Raw genomic sequence first — 19,503 nt, 5'->3', positions numbered from 1 at the left:
CTTGGAGTTCCACTCCCACCACCCTTATTTAAATCATGCTATAGTGTGGCCTCCTGAATTGCTTCCTAATTGTTACCCTTGCTATGCTCTTGCTCTTTAAAAATGTAAATAAAATTAAGTCACTCTCCTGCTGCTGAAAACCCTCCAATGTCCTTTCACTGTGCCATGAACCCTGTGATTTGATCCACACATAACTCTCCAGCCGCATCTCATTCTCACTCTATCCTTTGTTTATCTTGCTTCCTGCTTTGGCCATATTTGCCTTCTTGCTCTGCTAGCTTGGGGCACTTCAAGAGCTCTTCCCTCTGCTTGCAGGGCTCCTTCAAAGTAAGCTAGTTTTGCTAAATCCAAATCACTTAAATTTCAGTTTCTCAATGAAGTCTTCTTGAAAACCTAATATAAAGTAGCTCCTTCATTATGTTCCTGGCCTTTTTCTATCATAAAGAAATAGGAAATATTATTGCCTGATTTTTCTGTGTTTATTATCCAGAGCTTCCTCTCATGTTCCATGAAAGCAGGAAATGTATCTGTCTTGTTCAACACTCTATTCCCTATTCCTGGAACACTGGGTGGTATGAGATGTTGACCGAATAAATGAATAAATAAAAAATGACATTTTCCTATTTACTGTTCCTCTTTTTTCAAATAGAAACATTTCAGATAAGCTTAAAATATCTTTAATAAACCTCCATCCAAAATTACTTGGCTAAAAAAAAATTACGTGGCTATTCCTAATTATTCTATGCTTTCCATTGCTCTTGTTTGCTCATTTTATCCTCTTGATAGTACACAGAAAAACTATAATTTTAGTATTTGATATTTAATATATTGTTTTATTCAGTCATTATGAAAGAGTTCATGGTTATCTTTAGGTTATCTATTATATAATTATAAATACCACTTTCCAAATCTACAGTTTCTTTCTTTGTCGTATCTAATTACGATGGTGATGATGCATTGACTCCTGAAATTCATATGAAAATATTCTGAAATGAGACTCTCTTATCCATGAAAATTCATTGTTTCCCCTTTAACCAGAAAGTAAAATTCAGACCTCAGAATCTGGCATTCAAGGCTCCATATATCTCCTTTCAAATTGTGTCCCCCTCTACTCCGTAGATAAACCCCCATGCTTGAACCAACCTTTATTCATCAATATTACCCAAAGCCTCTGAGCTTTTGATTGTCTTTTCCCTCTCTGCAGTGCCCTAGTGCCCTTTTCTGCTTATTACAATGTTTCAGTATGCCCACTTGGCATCTTTTTAATTACACCCTTCAGAAATGACTTCTCCTTCCTTTTACACTACTATAGCTCTTGGGTTGACCCACTCAAACAATGGCTACTGTATTTTATTTGTGGGTGTCCATTTCTTATACAGTATAAACATTCAAAAATACGTTGAGTGAATGGCAATTTTGCCTACCATAAATTTCAGTTCTCACAGAGAACCTGGAAAAATACTGCCACAGTCACAAACTTACAGAAAAGTTGTAAAAATGGTATAGAGAATTTTTTTTTCTGAACTGTTTTCTTGAACTATTCCTGAAGTTGCCAGCCTTTTGCCCCATCACTTCTAAATACTTCAGTGTGTATTTCTTATGAATAAGAAATATTGTGTACCTCACCACAGAACTATCAAAGTCAGAAAATTGACAGTAATACATTTTTAACACTAATACTATCTAATATTCAGCCTCCTTACAAATTCAGTCACTTGTCTCCATACTGTGCTCTGTAGCAAAAGGACCCAGTGCAGTTACATTTAGCTTCCCTGTCTAGTCTTGAAAAGTTCTTGTCTTTCTTTGATTTCCATGACCTTGATACATTTGAAGATTACACGCTAGTTGTTTTGTAGACATTCCGTAATTTTAGTTTGTCTGTGTTTCCTCTTGATTAGTTTCAAGTAATGCATCTTCTTGAATAAACATAATAATATAACATGGAAATGATGCTTTATTTTTCTCATTATGTTCTATCAGGTGGTGCATGATTTTGGTCTATCTCCTTACTTACAGTGTTCCCTTTGATCACTTGATTAAAGTGGTATCTGCCAAGCTTTTCTATAAAGTTACTCTTTTCTTTTTTGCAATTAATCATCACTTTGTTGGGAGTTGGTTAAAATTCTATCAGTATAGCCTTTACTCCATTCCTCATCAACTGTCAGTTGATACGTGTGGTAGTTAGTCCCCCTGTGTGTGTGCAGTTTTGCTTTCTGAGGTCTGGTCCCACACCAGGCCATTCACCCCATGTAGACATAATCCTTAGCCCACTCCATGCCAGGCTGCCCTTCTGTGTGGATCTGTTCCTCTCTGTTCTCAGGTTCTGGTATCCTGATAGGACATCTCTCTTGCACACCATGGTAAGGCTCTCACACCCTATGCTGGTCACAATGGCTCCATACCATTTCTCACACAGACACCTTATTTTTTGCCCCACCTAATGGCTTTAGGACTAACCTGTTCAAGAAGGAAAGTCAAAAACAAAGAATAAAAGGCATAAGAGGAAGAGCTATTATTATTGTTTTAGGTAGAAAGTTTCTGAAATACATGTAGCAAAAAATATTTTAGCTTGACCTAAGGGGCAAGAGGAATGAGATCAGCAACAACTTCTCCAGAATTGTTGGATTGCACATCATCTTGATATTCCGTGTACATTTTGCTATGTTCCAACTACCATGACAAAAATGACTATGCTAAGTTCTTCATATGCTGGGCATTTATTGCCCTCCTTATCAGAACCCATTTTATATTTTCTTCTTCCTGAGCACCCTAACTTCTCAGCCACAAGGTTTGGAAGACTGACTCTACAACTAGTTCCACACTGATTCTCTTAAGCCAATCAGCTTATCGCAACCCTCCAGGCTACAAATTAGTTCAGAAATGGTCAAGGAACAAGCAAGACCTTAGCCAATCAGCACATATCATTCACCTGGCCACATGACTGGTACGAGGGTAAGGCACTTGACTACCCTGGTCCAGAGTGACTTCTAGGAATGACAGGGTACAAATTCTATCTTCTCTTGGAGTTGGTAATGTGAGGATGTAGGACCTGAGACTACTATAAGAAGACTTTCAAGCTGTGCAGGGATCACTGTATGCAGCCAGAGGATGAAAGAAACCCAGGAAAATCAGAGCTAAGAAAAAAAAAATGTTTGCATTCTATCAGAAAATCTTCACTGTCAAGAGGCAATTCAGATTGTTTTAGTTATCTTCCCAGTTGATCCCACAAGTGCTCATGGATTCCGCTTCAGAGTCACTCAGTGTTTATTTCAAAAGGTCTTTCTGCTGCTGGCCACTTAAAACTGGTTGTCTCATCCATGCTTCATGATGTATTCAGTCCCTAAAACAAGTCAGATTGAAAACTTGTTCTTGACAACATTTCAAACCCTTCCTCACTCATTCTCAGTTGTATTTGCATCACTATAATTCCTAGGTTTCTGGTCCCACAAAGTTCATATTCATTGTGACTTCTGGATCCTTCTCTCTGGGCCTCCTTCAATCTCTCATGCTGGCTTATTACACTTTGACTCCCAACATCATTTTTTAACTTCTGTGTTGGCCCAAATGCTCCTCTCCATCTATTGAAAAACTCTGTGCTTCAGTTTCCACCTGGCAAAATCTCACCATCTGAGCATATCTTCCTTTTTCGTGAACATTGGGATTCGGGCACACAACAAATGAAGGATTCTCACTCTGTGTCACATACCATATTAAAGATCTTGACAACGTATTTTCCCCTGACATAAATGTTATAAATCACATATTCATAATTTATGAAATTAAAATACAGTTAAACTTCGAACAACATGGGGGCTAGGGGCACCAACCACCCCCACCCTGCAGTCAAAAATCAATGTATAATTTTTTTTAAGATTTTATTTATTTGAGAAATAGAAATAGCACGTGCACAAGCGAGGGAAGGGGCAAGAAGGAGAGGGAGAAGCAGATTCCCTGCTGAGCAGGAAGCCTGATGTAGGGCTTCCTCCCAGGACCCTGAGAAGGCAGACAGTTAACTGACTGAGCCCTCAATGTATAACTTACAATCTCCCACAAAACATAACTACCATAGCTGACTGTTGACCATAGCTGTATAGAAAATACGATCAATCAGCTCATATTTTGCAGGTAATATGTATTATATACTGTATTCTTACATAAGGTTAGCTAGAGAAAAAAAGTTAAGAAAATCATAAGGAAGAGAAAATACGTTTACAGTATCTTACTGTATTTATTGAAAAAAATATGAGTAGAATCGCACCCACACGGTACAAATCCATGTTGTTCACAGGTCAACTGTATTTATTTTATTTCATTTTATTTATTTTTTTATTTTTTTTATTTATTTTATTTTATTTTTTTTATTTATTTATGATAGTCACAGAGAGAGAGAGAGAGAGGCAGAGACACAGGCAGAGGGAGAAGCAGGCTCCATGCACCGGGAGCCTGATGTGGGATTCGATCCCGGGTCTCCAGGATCGCGCCCTGGGCCAAAGGCAGGCGCCAAACCGCTGGCGCCACCCAGGGATCCCTTTATTTTATTTTAAAATCACATATATGAATCCGGTTGGCATGCCTTTATTCTAACTAGTGTTCTTTTTATAGTGCATAGCTGAATTCAAACTAGAATTAATAAGGATGGTTTTATTGTGATTCTTTAGATTCCTAAACCATTAGGTTTCTGTGGACATTTCAGAACCAAATATTTTCTTGGCTAAAAAAAGGGTCAGTTGATGTTTCTTAATACCTGGTTAGCTATGGACAAAAAGAACTATTTTATGGTTAGTGTTTTAACTTCTAAAATGAAGCACATTTTGAACAGGGATGTGTTACGCTAGTATCTGTGGATAGTCTGACTACGATAATTAGTTATAGAAACATTTCTCAATCTGTTGGAACAAGGCAGGCACTGTGCCAGGTTCTGCAGACACCATGGTAAGAAATAAGATGTGCTCTGTGCCCTTGTGGAGCTTACCCAAATGGTGAAAGACAAATATTAACTGAAGTATCACTCAGAAAACATGCAGGCACAACATACTTAAGTTCTCATTTAAATCTTTCCCTTGCATTCGTGTAGGTATGATGTCTTGAGTAAGGTACTTAGGAAAGTACTTGAACCAGGAGTCTGAATCCAGATGCTCACTCAGGCTGAGTAGATATTCAACCCAGTGAAGAAGGAGGGTAGGAAATGTGGCAAAAGACGGATGCACACCCAATCTAAAGGGACATGATGCTACACGGAAATGTGGGTTTGGAATTCCCAGAGCTTCATGTTTTCTAGAGCTGGATTTCTGAACATTAAAAAAAAATTTAAAAATTGTAGGGCCAGAGCAAAACATGTATGAAGATTTGGCCTGCCAGCCATCAGTTTGCTATATATAACAAATAGTGAAGCTTAGGTTTAGAATGATCCAGTTTAATACTCTATCTATTTTTGTCTATTCTTATATATCTTAGTATCTTATATATCTTATTTGATTTGATTACCTATATATCTTACATACTTTCTCATAAGCAAATTTAAGTACTGCTCCTGAGCACCACCTCTCTGTGGAATGTGTAAACTACCCAGTAAATGATTTTTGACAGTGACAGTTATGAAGTGCTAATCTTCATAAATTCTGTTACATTTCATTTTCATATGAAAACATCCATTATTCTCTGCCTCTTTAAATTGTGATAAACTGTACTGTGTAAGCTAACTATACCACATGCTTTCTTCTACTTCTAAATTCTTTATTTTTTTGTATGTATTTTATAATTATGTCATTTGGTAATATTTATGCTACAAAAACCCCTTTAATTGTCACTAACTCTCTTTGAACTTCTTATGCATTTTTCTTACCATAAACGAGTAAGTTATTCATGGCTTAAATCTCATTTGATATTCTATGGTCTGCTTTGAAATTTCTTTAAGCTACAATCATCTTTGTCCGGCCATATGGTGTTTGGACACAATTGGGGATTGATCAGTAATTTGTTAACATGCCCTTTCTTAAGAGTTTCCTGTGAAAAATCCTATCTTTGCATATAGGTACTCTTTTTTTTTTTGGAGAAGAGAAAGAGATTTTTAGTTAACATTTTAATTTTTACAGAAGGCTGTCAACCTTAAAGTCTGCCTATATGATGTTTAAGGAAGGCAGAGGGTGCATAGTTAATCAAAAACTACATACGGGTGCCTGGTGGCTCAGTCGGTTAAGTGTCTGCCTTCTGCTCAGGTCATGAACCCAGTTCCTGGGATTGAGCCCCACATTGGGCACTCTGCTAAGCAGGGAGTCGGCTTGTTTCCCTCTTCTCCCTGCTCTGCTCTCTCTCTCTCTCACTCTCTCTCAAATAAATAAAATCTTAAAAAAAAAAAACCCTCAGAATAAACGTTCACTGAACTCCAGTACCCTTCATATATGTGTGGCCTAACTCTTATCTAGAATCTTGTTGAGAGAAGCAATTCATTCATTCTTCCAGAAATTCTAAGATTGTTTCTTAGGAGTCTTCAGAAAACTGCATAAATGGGCCAAGTTATCTGGGTCTGCTGTAAAATTAGTTTTACTGAGTTGTACTTTGGAATGCTGTCTATATTCCATCAGGACATATGCAAATAAACAGGCTTAGGTAAGCACGTTCATATCCACTCTAGCCATGACATGGTGGTCAGTGTTTACCATATTATTCAGGAAAAGCCAGTCATAGACAGATGATATAGGAAATATGGCATAACCAGATCTGCAGCCCAAATCTAATGGTCATTGCAGCACTCTGTTATATTTTATTGACCTTCATCTTCTACTTTCTTTTTTTAAAGATTTATTGATTGATTAATTGATTAGAGAGAGAGAGAGAGAGAGAGAGAGAGAGGCAGAGACACAGGAGGAGGGAGAAGCAGGCTCCATGCCAGGAGCCCGATGTGGGACCCGATCCCGGGACTCCAGGACTGCGCCCTGGGCCAAAGGCAGGCGCTAAGCTGCTGAGCCACCCAGGGATCCCCCTACTTTCATTTCTAGTATACAAGATTACACCCTTTTATTTTATACATCTTTATACATTTTTTTTTTAACTACTGCATCCCTATAAGCTGTGTGGCAAAATTTGGCCTTAGCGACTACAAGCCAATGAAGTTAATATAAAATCACTGACAATTTCCATCTATTTTTCTTTGATGAATCCAGTACTTTATAACATTTCCAATATATGCTTTCTTACTACTTTTTCTCTAGGCTATACATTCCCTAAATCTAAACATCAGCTTGTTAAGAATCTTGGAAAGAAAAAATAACAAGCTACTGCCTATGGATAAAATCCAAGAGACATCATGATGATCTTCTTTCTATCTCTCTAAAAGTATGTTGTTTCTGTTTTGTTTTGTTTTTTACCAAATTTGTGGAGCCTACAATATTATAAATTCTGAAATGTGACTATCAGAACTACAGCTTGTAATAAGAAGTTCATTTTTTTTTTTTTTTAGCAGCAAGAAAGATGTAACGAGGAAATTCCACAATTGTGGCAAGGAAATGGGGTCATTGAATTTAAACTCCTAGAAATTTCAGTAACCCTCTTCCCAAGAAGGCCTCTGGCTTTAAAATGCAAAATTTTTAGGGAAAAAACAACAATAAGAAAGACAGCTTACTCACTAGGCTAAATAGTAAATTGTCAAATGGCACAAACTGCCATTTTTACAGAAACATTAACAGGACTGTGATGTGTAGTCACAGTGGTGAGACTCATTTTATAATTCACCACTGGGTAATGGAGGCCCAGCTGCCAAATCTGGTGAGAGTATGAGAAGGACACCTGCTTTAAAATTGAAGGGAAACTCTTTAAGGAAGTTGAGGTGAAATAAATATGACCTAGGAGATTTGAATAACCAGTTGGCCAACTTAAACCTCTTGTCAAGCCTTGTTTTAACTCACTTTGTATATCAATGGCATTAATCTTGCACCTTTCCCTGTCAAGTTATATATTAAAATATAAGCATTTAATATTGAGAACTCCATGATTGAAAACTTAAGGTGAAATTTAAAAATACAGTTGAAACAGAATATTGGAAGGAAGCAATTCTACTGTGACAGGTCTCTCTGACTTTCAAAATCTTTTACTGTTCTGATAGTGCTCTAATTCATTCTCTCCTTTTCCCCAAACCGCCCCATATCTATTTTTTTTCAACAGCACTATGCCAACAAATTAATTTTCAATTAATTAGTTTACCTTGTCTGTCACCTAAGAAACCACACCAGGATATTATTAAGAAATGCTGCACTTTATAATAATTTACAAGAACCTTTTTTTGCAATATTTTCATGAACTCTACAAAAGTTTATGACCTTTTTCTATTTACCCACTGACAATGTTTTGGGTATCTATTGAGTTTGTTAACTTTTCTTGAAAGCTTACATCTTAGCCAAAATTCTGTTGTTCACACAGTAATAAATACACTTAACTGGTTCAAATCTCCTTCATCCTATTAAAAAAAAAAAAAAACTTAAACAAAAGATTAAATCTGATTTCAGACCATTTCCCAACAGCAATCATGTGTATCCCATTGGGAAAAGAAGGAAATTCTTAACAACTTAGAACTGACCCACAGTTGCTGCTTACAATGAAATGACATCAGCATTGGACTGCGTGGTATGTCAGGGTGGAAATGGAATATAATTTCCTCAAGAGAAGAGAATACTTTTTAACCAAATGTCCAATGCTCTGGTGAAAAACTTGAAGATTAACATACCTTTTACATGAAACAACTCTATTTGCTCTAATACAGGTGTTTTCAAAGCCCATGTGGACAATATTTTTTATAGGATAAATAAACAAGAGATTGATTGAATAACCGAATGAATGAATAAACAGAACTAGGGAGGAACCTCTTATCTTAGAGGATATCTGGGGTTTAACATATTTATGTGTTCTTATCTATGTTTATATAGCATTTAACTTTTGAAGTTAAATTCATATAAAAATTAACTACCTGTGACAATAAATACTTCTGTTACAGAAGACTGGGAAAACTGTTTCTCTGAGTAATTTTTCTGATAAGGTTAAGTTGCCCACAATCGATTTTAATCATGTTAGATGTAAAATCAAAAAGCACATTTGGGAGAAGAGATAGGGGATATGATTATGTGTGATTAATATTTTCTTATTATACTTTTCTGCATTTTTCAAATATTTCAGCAGTAAGTATGTATTTTTTTCATATGAAAACATACTAAATAACTTTAAATGTTACTGAATAATTCCTATTACAATAGGAAGTAGCTCAGATAAACAAAATGCCCTGATACACACATACTCAGAAATAGCCTGAGGATCCTGAGCCCCAAACAGTCTGGAGATTATTCTTTTCTCCTTCTTCCTCTTGCATCTATCAATTGATTGCTGCCCAGGATTAGCATTCTTTCCCAGGATTCTCCCCACTTATGAACCCTAAATCTAGGTCAGCGTGGCATTCTCAAAGGTAAACCAACAGAAGTGAAAGAGAAGAAGGACCACAGGGTACTTGCTACAGCCCTTCCTGGCCCCTGGCCACACTCCCTGGTTCCTTTCACAAAACTGCAGTGGTCCAGGGGGAGCTATCAGCTCTGAAGTAGCTGTAAGGACCTATGTGACCTTGGGTGGCCTGAATCTAGTCTTCCTCCCAGGTCCAGGATGTCCTGCATTTGGTAAACAAATCCCTTGGTTAGTATATTTTAGTGCTTTTTGCTCTTCATTATAAAGTAAGAAAAAAACCCCTAAAGCTTAAAAACCTTTACCTCCAGAAAGCAGGGGTGGGGGTGGGGGGGTAAGAGAGAAAGTTTTCTACCTCCTATAATTTTCCTCTTTGCTGTTTGTAGTAAAAACCTTTAAGAAACCTTAAAGGACTGTTTGTTATGCCGTGTGTTATGTTCAGGGAAAGCAGCATAAAGGAGAAACCATAATTACTGTGCACTTGATTAGGGAGGTTAGAAAGCCTTATCTGAAGTAAGAAGACATTGGTTAAAAGAGAAAAAATTCAAAAGGCAACAAGCAATGGCTTGTAAGCACCGATCCTAAACGAGGAACTCTCCCGTAGCTAGCAGAGCTAGAGCAGAGAGGCCTACGTTATCCCTTTTTTCCTCTAACGTTTGGGTAAATAGGTTCAATTCTGAGAGAATGAGCAGGAAGCCTAATTTGGACCGCGGGTCTGGCTGAAATCTCCAAACAAGATTTAGCATTAGAAGAGCTGTTATTTGGACCCTCTGACTCCTATGTCTACTCCTCAGTCTGTCTCGTGTTAGAGGTGGAGGCAGGAGTGATTCAAGCCTCATTAGTAGATAAGACAGACTTTTCTCTGCTGTTGAAGAGCTAAACCTTCAGTGGTGTGAAGAAAAGAGTTATCCAACTATTATCTGCACAAGCAGAACTTCAGTCATAATTTGGCTGAATACCACGAAGACTCTGTGCATGCATCTACCAAGAGGACCTGACTGAGTCTGGGTAGTCAGGGAAAGCTTTCTGGAGGAAGAGAGCCCCACGCTGCACTCAGAAAGACGAGCTGTAAGGGCTACGGGGAGAGGGTCATTGTCTAGAGAGCACCCTAGACAAAGGAAGCGTGGGGCAAAAGGAGGATGGCACAACTAGTGGCTAGAGAAGTCCATCTGCTGGCTGTGTGAAAGAAAGTTGAGTCAATGTCAGTGAAGGAGGCAGGGGCTTTCTTCCTCAGGCCCAGGTCAGTGGGATGTCTTTAAATGATTTTAAGTCATAATCAGATTTTTGTTTTTTAAACTAATCAGTAGGGCTGCATTGAGGAGAATGTTTCCAAGGGACATCAAAAAGGCTTCTAAAGAGATCATTGTGACAGCCAAGGGACCCCGTGGCTTTCTCAACCTTCTCTAGAACCCAGGAGTCACCTGCCCACTGTCCAGTCAGAGGGAAAGGATATGGCCTTATTCTAACTATATTATGGAGATATGCCCTGGGTTTATGTGGCAGGGGACAGGACCATGTATCTCCAATAGAATTAATGCCACTAGTTTCTCTCATGCTATCAGCACGGACACATGCCCTCAAGTCACGATAGCTAGAATGAACTTTTGAAGGCTTGGTGGAGAAAGCAATCATTCCTTTCTCATTTTTCTTGGACCTATTTTCTATTTATCCCCCCGGATGGCCAAACTCATTCCACTTCGAAGAGGGAGATGCCACTACCTGGCAGCTCTTTATTTCTAACTCTGACCTTTTGTCCAAAGCCCAGACAAAGATTTTCAACATAGTCCTTATACCTATTGCTCACTGGATATTTGAAAGTGTCTCCAACTCCGTATTTGTAATACTGCACTTGTTTTCCAGTCCACTTTGAATTTCGTATCTATTAATGACTGGAAATCCCAAAGTAATGTCACCATCTATCACTCTTTTAAACATTAACTAAGTTTATCTTCTAAATATCTCAAATTTGTTTTTTTCTCTTCTGTTATTATTATTATTATTATAGTTTAGCCAGTGCTAATGCTTATTTGGGGGCTTAATATGTGTCTGGCACTGGTGTTAAGCACTTTATATTGTCATTTAATCTGCATGATGATTCTATGCTCTTATTATCCCAGTATTCAGAAGTAATTGAGAATTAGGAGAGGTTACATTATTCCCAAACTGATGGATGTCAAACACAAGGCCCTTCACAATTTGAGCCTATGTTCCCTCTTCAAGGTCATTTCTCGCAATGTATCCAGCTTCTATGAGTTGGGGATAATCAGTCTCTTGACCATTTCCTAAATATGCCACAGCCTTCAGTGCCTCTAAAGTAAGTCATTTCTGACTCAATTTTCATGGTCAACCTTAAGTGTTAGCTCCTTTCTGAAATCTTGGGCTTTACTGCACCCCTGTTATCCATCTCCAAAGGTCTTTAGACACATTTCTATCCTACCACTCACCTCTTGCTGCAATTATTTGTTTTTAAGTATGTCTTCCTCAGGAGAGTTTTAGTCTTCCAGGTGTGAAAAAATATCTGATGCAACCCCCTACATCTAGAGTCCAGAACCTAGAGCCTAGAAGGTGGTAGGAATTCTGTGACTTTAAACCAAAAGAACAGTGATGGCTAACGTTTATCCTAAGACACTGTGCTACATTCTCACACATATTGTGCATTAGCCTTCACAACAGCCCTATGAAGCAGGTGCAGCTATCACCCCCATTTCACACACAAAGCAGCTGTGTAACAGTCACAGAGATTATAAACTGTCCCTTAACATCCACCTTCCCTTTTCCTCTCATGGAAATAGAATCCTCAATTGTCCAGTAGACACTGGAAGAACAAGACTTCACTTTCAGGCCTCTGATTAGGTAGGCCTTGTGACAAAGACCTAAATCCTGGCTGTATTCATGACAAGGAAGACGATATCTGCCTCACGGTGCTTTTCCTTGCCTTTTGGCTGGAAAGAGAATATGGTGATGAGTCATCTTGGACCACATAAAGGAGGGCTACACTAGAAACGGCAGAGCAAGATGAAAAGGTAGTCTGGGCTCCTCAAGACCTCACAGAGCAGGTTCATTTTGATAGATTATTTCCAAAAATGGCTCCAAGAATTCCTCCCATTCTACAAGTCCTTTTGCACTGACTTTGCCATCTCTCTCATCCAAAGGTATTTTTCCTCCCTTTATATCTTGGCTGTAACCTATGTTAGCCAATAGAATGCAACAGAAATGACATTGTGACTTTTGGGCTCGACCTTTTAAGAGGCCTTGCAGCCTCTGCTGGCACCTTCGTGGAAGCTGGTCCCCACATCAAGAAGCTTGGGCTGAACTACCAAATGAGAGACCACATGAAGAGAGTGAGGTCACATGCAGGAGAATCAAGTGGCTGCAGCTGCAGCCAGCACAAAGGCATGAGACATATCATTTAGCACATCTTGAATGCTCAAGAACCACTTGAGTCAGCTCATCTGATATGATATGCAGCAGAGATGAGCCTTCTTCACTGAGCCTTGCTCAAATTCCAGACCCTTGAGTCAAGAGCTTTTTTTAAGCCCCTAAAGTTTTGTGGCAGTTTGTCATATAAGAACATAACTAAAACAGCCACTATACCAGCTGGACTTTTATGAAAAAGGAAACTAATATACTGTAATTAGCCCTGTTATTTTGTGCCTCTGTGACATGAGTAGACCTTATATTCTGGCTATACAGTAACTTAACCAAGTTCCTACAGTAAGGGCCTGAAAGAGGATTTGCAGCAAGGCAGATTAGCTACAGAGCCCAGGCTCTAAATCATAGATTTATACTCTCTGAGAGGAAAAGAGCAAAAGAAGAGAAAGAAATACATTTATTTATGAAAAACAATGTATTTTCTTCCAAATAATCAATGACACAGCTTCTGTCATAAGGTAGGAATTACTTTGATATTTATTAATGATAATATATAAACTGACATTATAAGCTTCCTATTTGGCTGATAGGTAAGACCTATACTCTAGTTTCAATCTTCACCAGTATTTTTCTACAAAAATCATACCATCCTAGAAGTCTGCAGTGCCGACTAAGTATACAATATAACTTTTCTGATTAATGTAATAAAAAATGTAACTTATAAACATCTTACCTGCTTTTCCACCTGCTTGGAATGTGCCCCCCCCCACAATTTCTCTGCAGTTCTTTTTTCACATTTTCATTCAACTAATCTCTATTCTGTGGAAACTCTCCTGAGCAACCCAATCCCTATGGATTCCATAGCACCTGCTACCAGTTCTATGCATCTGGGCAGAAGAAATATAGAAGTTCAGAGTAATACAGGTCTATCTCAAGAAACAAGAAAAACCACAAGATATACAGATATCTTAGTATTCTTAGTGTTTTATGCATTATTTATCCCAAAGCTATTTATGGGCTACTCATTGTGTGATATATTGCCTCAGATGCTACTGAGAATTATAAATAAGGATAAGGTAAAATCACTTCAAACAAGAAGTTACAGTGTGGTAGGGGAGATAAACCATGGTACACAAATAATTACAAGTCAAAATAGTAAATAATGAGTCCCAAAAGAGAAGGCCACTGGAATCTCTTAACTCTACTTGACAAAGTACCATGTATATCTTTTCCCTTCTTATTAAAATATAAGCCTCTTCAAAGAACAAACTTTATCATATGATCTTTGTACTTCACAGCCTCTGGTTGACCATTTTTCTCATTGTAAACATCCAATAAACATTAAGGTATTGTCCTGATTCATTTAAGGAACACAAATAAGCACTTAGGAAATGCTAAGTGGGGACATCTGGGTGGCTCAGTGGTTGAGCATCTGCCTTTGGCACAGGGTGTGATCCCAAGACCGGATACCAAGTCCTGTATCGAGGTCTCCTTGAGGAGTCTGCCTCTCGCTCTGCCTATGTCTCTGCCTCTCTCTCTGTGTCTCTTATGAATAATAATTTAAAAAATAGTGATTGCCTTAAATCCCACATTATTTTGAACTTCTCTCTCTGAGGGAGAATTAATGAAGTTTTACTTTATTGTGCCTTAAAGCATAATATAACAAATTAATAATATAACAATTTTCAGGAGAATGTCTTAATATTTTTATTAGAAATTTCTGTGACTTATGAAGGTTGAATAGCTGATCACCTTAAATTTATGAACTGCTTGCTCTGAAAATGTTATTTTAACAGTATTTTTTAACATCATAATTTTCCTGGTAAACAAAAGGGCTATATACTATGTATAATTTTATTTTCTGGACTAATTGTTCTGTTGAGGATTGTGAAATGTTAAATAAAAATAGTGCAATATTACTAATTTAATTGTTGTCTAAACCTAAAATTGTGTATAAGGAAATGTAGATAACATGAAAAAACTGAGGAAAATGGGAAGATGAGTGAATGAGGAGATAACACAGCCTCTTTGAGGCACTGGAGGGGAAGAAATCATGCTTCTACAGTTCCAAGCTTGAACTCTGAGTTGGGCCACTTATATTCCATGCTTTTTTGGGTAAGCCATCTGAACTTTTCTTAACTTCAGTTTTCTCAAATGTAATGGATATAAGAATAATTATCTTTATAGATATTGTAAAACATAAATGAACAATGTATAAAAACTACCTAGCCCAGTGCCTCACATGTGGTAGGCATGAAAACAAAAGCAACAGTTGGGTACTCTGACAAGTTTAATATTTCAATGGCCCACTTTTTTCTTCTGTAAGAAAAGGGGACTGACTTTGACTGGAGCATGCCAGCATATTGAATTCAACAACTTATACATCTCTAGGAGGAGGAGGAGGTGGAAAAACAGGAGGAGGAGGAAAAGCACAAAGAAAGAAAGAAGAAAAAGAAAAGACAGGACAAGACAAAACTAGGAAGAGTGCTAGGATGCCAACTATTATTTTTCCAAGTAAGAGAGATGATGATCAAAAGAACATTTCCTTTGAAATTTTTGTTTTTATCACAAGCCACTTAATCATGGTTGGCGTTTATCTACAGATTGTATTTGAGAGCCACTGGATTAAATATTTTTCTGTAGCTCTGTTTTTCTGTAACATTGAATATTGTTTGATTCTGATTCCATGCCAGCATGATACACAGATGTACACAGATTACATGGATAATACCTTGAATGCCAATTAAAAAATAAATTCACTTGTAACTGACATATAAAAGAAAGAGTAAAAAAAAAAAAAGATGTACAAGATCCACATAACTAACTTAATCATGCTAAGATTATGGATGTCTAGTCTTTTGCTTCACAATTTATGACAATTATTTGCTTTCTCCTGCCCCAGTTTTATTGAGAAATATATCACTTTAAAAGTTTAAGAAATACAACATAATGGTTTGATTTACATATTTTGCAAAAATGATTACCACAAGAGGTTCAGCTAATATCCATTGTCTCATAAAGTAAAGGGAAAAAATCCAAGAATTTTCTACCCTGCAAAGTTATCACTCAGAATTGAAGGAGAAATTAAGAGTTTTCCAGATATGCAAAAACTACAGGAGTTAATCACCAGTAAACTGGCCTTATAAGAGAGTAAAAGGGACTTATTTAAATTTAAAATAAATGGTACTAATTAATATCAAGAAAATATATGAACATAAAAATTTTACTGGAAAAGGTAAATATATAGCAAAGACATTGGATCAATTACTTATAAAGGAGCTATGAAGGCTGAACAATAAAAGTTGTAAAGTTAACTAAAACTAAAATGGTTAGTTAAGAGCTGCATAAAATAAAAAGATGCAAAATGTGACATCAAAAATATAAAAGTGAGGGGATCCCTGGGTGGCTCAGTGGATTAACACCTGCCTTCAGCCCAAAGCATAATCCTGGAGTCCCGGGATTGAATCTCACATCAGGCTCCCTGCATGGAGCCTGCTTCTCCCTCTGCCTGTGTCTCTGCCTCTCTCTCTCTCTCTCATGAATAAACAAATAAAATCTTTAAATATATATATATATATATATATATATATATATGAGGAAGAGAGTGTTAAAATACAATTTTTGTTCAAATTTAAGTTCCTATCAACTTAAAACTAACCATTATATACATAGGAAGTTATATATGAATCTTACAGTAAACATTAAGCAAAAACTTATAGTAAGTGCAAAAGAAAATGAGAAAGATATGTAAATATAATACTGAAGAAAGCTATCACACCATAAGGGAAGAAGGAGAAGAAATTAACAGAGAAAACCTTCAGAAACAGCCACAAAATAACAAAATGTCAATGAGTACATACCTACCAATAATTACTTTAAATATAACTGTGCTAAATTCTCTAATTAGAAGACACAGGGTGGCTAAAAAAAAAAATTCATCTTTAGTTTGTATACAAAGGATTCACTGCAGACATAAGGACAAAAACTGTAAGTAAAGAAATGGAGAAAAATATTCCATGCAAATGAAAATGCAAAGAAAGCTGGCATAGCTATACTAATATTAGCAAACGACTTAATAAAAAGGCTATAACAAAAGACATAATGATAAAGGGGTCAATCCAACAAGAAGATATAATATTTACAAATATCTATGCACCCAACATAGATGCACCAAAATATATAAAGCAAATATTAATGGACATAAAGGGAGAAACTGATAGAAATACAATAATAGTAGAGGACTTCATCATCCTACTTACAACATTGGATAATCATCCAGACAGAAAACAAAGTAATATTATCTTTATGCAATTCATTAAACCAGATGGGCTTATTAGATATATACAGAACATCCATCCAAAAGCAGAAGCATTCCCAGTCTTCTTAAATACACATGAAACATCTGAAACATCTTACAAAACAGATCACCTATTAGGCCACAAAACAAGTCTCGCTTAAATTCAAGAAGATCAGAATCACATCAAGCATCTTTTCTGACCGCATGGTATGAAATTAGAAGTCAATTACAAGGAAAAAAACTGGAGAACACAGAAAAGTGTGGAAATTAAACAGCATGATACTAAACAACCAAATAGATCACTGAAGAAATCATGGGGGAAAAAAGCTAGCAACAAATGAATACAGAAATACAACATACTGAAATCTATGGAATACATCAAAAGCAGGTTGAAGAAGGAAGTAAAGAGCAATATAGGTATACCACAAGAAAGAAGAAAAATCACAATCTAACTTATAACACAAAGGAACTAAAAAAGAAGAAAAAATAAAGCCCAAAGTTAGCTGAAGGAAGGAAATAACAAAAATCAGAAAGGAAAAAAATGAAATAAAGACTAAGCAAACAACAGAAAAGATCAATGAAACTAAGAGTTGGTTCTTTGAACAGGTAAACAAAATTGAAAAGCCCTTAGAGTTAGACTAAACGAGAAAAAGAGAGAGGGCTTGGGTGACTGGGTGGTTGAGTCATCTAAGTATCTGCCTTCAGTTCAGGTCATGATCCCAGTGTCCTGGGATTGAGTCCCACATTGGGCTCCCTGCTCACTGAGGAGCCTGCTTCTCCTTGCTCCTATGCCCCATCTCCCACTCATGCTCACTCTCTTTCTCTATCTCTTGCTCTATCTCAAATAAGTAAGTAAAATCTTTAAAGAGAGAGAGAAGGCTCAAATAAATTAAAAAATAGAAATGAAAGAGAAGTTACAAATGATACCACAGAAATACAAAGAATCATAAGAAACTACTACAAATAATTATATAACAACACTTTGGGCAAACTAGAAGACATGAATAAATTCCTACAAACACACAGTCTTCCAAGGCTGAATAATGAAGAAAATCCGAATAGATCAATTTCCAGTAAAAAGATTGAATCACTGATTAAAAAACTCCCAACAAACAAAATTCTAAAACTAGACAGTTTCATTGGTGAATTCTACCAAATGTTCAAAGATTTAATATCTATCCTTCTAAAATATTCAAAAAGTTAAAGAGGAAGGATCATTACAAACTCATTTTATCTGACCAGCATTACCCTGATCCTGATACCAAAACTAGATAAGAACATCACAAAAACAGAGAGAGGGAGACAGAGAAAGAGAAGAAAATTATAGGCCAATATTTTTAATGAACACAGATGCAAAAATTATCAAATATACTAGCAAATTGAATTTAATAATACAATACAGAAAAGAATCATATACCATGATCAAATGGGATTTATTGCAAGGATGCATGACAGTTTAAAATCCACAAGTCAATCAACATGATACACCACAAAAACAAAATAAAGGATAAAAATCATACTAGCAACTTCTACTTCTCAACAGAAGCAGAAAAAACAAATGTCAAAACCAATTTATGATAAAAAATTCTCAATAAGGCGGGTACAGAGGGAACCTAACCTCAACATAATAAAGGCCATATATGACAAACCCACATCTAACATCCCACTCAATGGTGGAAAAATGGAAAGTTTTCCTTCTAAAATTAGGAACAAGACAATAATACCTACTATCATCACTTTTATTTAACATAGTCTTGGAAGTCATAGCCACAGCATTAAGGCAAGAAAAAGAAATAAAAAGCATCCAAGTTGAAAAGGAAGAAGTAAATATATCACTATTTGCAGATGACATACTATGTATAAAAAAAACCTTACTTGAAACCAATATTGCACTATTGGCACTATTGACTGCCTAGTATTAAAAAAAAAAAAATTGAAGGAAAGAAAGAAACCTTTAAAGTCTCCACCAAAAAAAAAACCTGTTAGAATAAACACATTCAATAAAATTACAAGAAACAAAATCAATATGCAAAATATGTGAAATTTCTATACACTAATAACAAACTATCAGGAGAAATTAAGAAAACAATGCCCTTTACTATTGCATCAAAAAGAATAAAATACTGAGGAATAAACTTAACCAAGAAGGTTTAAGACCTGTACTCTGAAAACTATTAGGCCCTGATGGAAGAAACTGAAGACACGAATAAATGGAGAGATATTCTGTGCTCATGATTTGTAAAAATTTATATCATCAAATACCAAAATAATCTACAAATTCAATACAATTCCTACCAGAATTCCAATGACCTTATTCACAGAACTAGAACAAAGAATTCTGAAATGTGTAGGGAACTACTAAAGATCCTGAAAAGACAAAGCAGTCTTGAAAAGAACAA

The 19,503-nt window shown here is 36.5% G+C and overlaps 1 protein-coding gene across 5 annotated transcripts in view; it reads right to left on the bottom strand.

Moving 5' to 3' along the window:
* Positions 1-19,503, bottom strand: part of FOXP2 (forkhead box P2) — a 557,737-nt gene that overhangs the window by 280,598 nt on the left and 257,636 nt on the right. The window lies entirely within an intron of this gene.

The sequence above is a fragment of the Vulpes lagopus genome, chromosome 13, assembly GCF_018345385.1.
Source record: "Vulpes lagopus strain Blue_001 chromosome 13, ASM1834538v1, whole genome shotgun sequence".
NCBI classification, from domain to species: Eukaryota; Metazoa; Chordata; class Mammalia; order Carnivora; family Canidae; genus Vulpes; species Vulpes lagopus.
This window is presented reverse-complemented; position numbering and strand designations above follow the sequence as displayed.